General features: G+C 51.4%; 1 protein-coding gene across 1 annotated transcript in view; it reads left to right on the top strand.

Annotated features, from left to right (window-relative positions):
• Ccr6 (C-C motif chemokine receptor 6) overlaps positions 1-1837 on the top strand; it is a 22597-nt gene that overhangs the window by 1048 nt on the left and 19712 nt on the right. The gene's annotated exons all lie outside the window — the stretch shown is intronic.

The raw sequence follows: 1837 nt of genomic DNA, 5'->3' as shown, positions 1-1837 counted from the left end.
CTCTCCCTCTCCCTCTCCCTGTCCTTCTCCTTCTCTCCCCTCCCTCCTTTCTTTCTTTCTTTCTTTCTTTCTTTCTTTCTTTCTTTCTTTCTTCACTTTTCAAGACAGGGTTTCTTTGTGTAGCTCTGCCCCTGCCCCTGCCCCTGCCCCCCTGTCCCCCTGCCCCTGCCTCCCAAGTGCTGGGATTAAAAGCAAGCAGCACCATGGCCTGACCTGAATTCAGCTTTTAACCATCGACTACTGAGCTTGACTGACTTGCTGGGAGCTTGCTGTATTACCTTCAGCCTGGGGGCTTGTCTCCTGGGAGATGCTCAGGTGTGCCTAGGCGCAGTGCTGATAAATAGGCCTGTCTGATTTCTCAGCCTGGAACTTCTAGAAGCAAAGAGTTTGTGGAGATGCCAACCAATGAGGCAAGATAGATCTTGAGTTACTGGCAAAGGCTGACAGAAACCGCTAACACAGGCACGCCTAGAACACAACACTTAAGTCCTCACAGACAGCCCTCCTCACAGGCAGTCAGCGTTTGACTAAGAGGCATGGAGCCATTTGCAATTCGAGAGAGACCCCCTCTGAAGAAGCACTGACTGTAACAAGGACAGGAAGTGCACATTCCACAAACCCAAACTCTGCTGTCCTTGTTACCCATGGGCGTCACAGGATGAAAAAGTGGATGAAGCTCAGCAGAGGGCATGGACCCCGAGAGCAGGAAAGGGTTGAGGCAGAGGGGCAAGGTCAGGACAGAGGAGGAAGCAGCCGCTGATCCCAGAGCCCACCAAGTAGAATGCACAAATCCACCCAACACTTCTGCACAATTCTCAGGAGAACTCCGGATGGCGTGGCTGGTCGGAAGACATTCTTCCGATAACATCAATGTCCAAGTGAAAGTGACAAACTTGCGGGTGTCTCGGTGCTCTGGGTAAACGAGTGTCATTTAAAGATGCTGTCGTGCTTTAACTAGGATGGCATCAGACGTCCACGCTTTCCCTCGCTGCACTAAGTGTCTTCGGCTTCCTGAGCCCTGGCTTACCTGGAGACCTCCTACCTAATAATATCTTCTAAGCCAGTCCCGGAAAGAGGAAATGAGCAGAAAAAAGAGGCCATAGCCAAAATAGATACCGCAGGTCCCTGCCCTCAGCCTGCGTGCTTCTCCCAGGGGAGACACTCAGGTGTGTCTTCATATATACTGACTATTTTAGGCACAGTTCTGATAAATAGGGCTGTCTGCTTTCTCAGCCTGGAACTTCTAGAAGCAAAGCGTCCGTGGGAATGCCAATCAATGAGGCAAGATAGACCTTGAGTTACTGGCAAAGGCTGATAGAGACCGCTAACACAGGCACACCAACTCCATACACTCCCACAGGGCCACGGAGTCAGACTCACAGTCCTGGGAGCTTGAAGCTTCTCCATTTGCTGCAGAGAGGATGCTCGCTGTCCTCAGCAGAGACTATGAGCAAAGGCCAAGGAAGGCAAGACAAAGCTAGAAGGAACTGCGTCGGGTGTTATGTTACAGCATGGTTTTCCCTCGTGGGGGTTTCATGGTCAGTGCGTAAGATGCTCAGATGGGTAACTGTCACAGACAGTGAGGTAGGAATAGATGTCTTCAGGTTCCAGCAGTCATCTATGCTGTTGCCGAATATAATACAGCAAGCTTCCAGTGAGTCTTTCAGAGCTCAGTAGTTGATGGTAAGAAACTGAATTCAGGCCAACCATAGTGATGGTGCATGCCTTTAATCTAAGCACTCGGGAGGCAGAGGCAGAGGCAGAGGCAGAGGCAGAGGCAGAGGCAGAGGCAGAGGCAGAGGCAGAGGCAGAGGCAGAGGCAGAGGCAGAGGCAGAG

The sequence above is a fragment of the Mus pahari genome, chromosome 21 (assembly GCF_900095145.1).
Source record: "Mus pahari chromosome 21, PAHARI_EIJ_v1.1, whole genome shotgun sequence".
Lineage (NCBI taxonomy): Eukaryota > Metazoa > Chordata > Mammalia > Rodentia > Muridae > Mus > Mus pahari.
The sequence above is the reverse complement of the archived record's forward strand: the minus strand, read 5'-3'. Positions and strand labels throughout refer to the sequence as shown.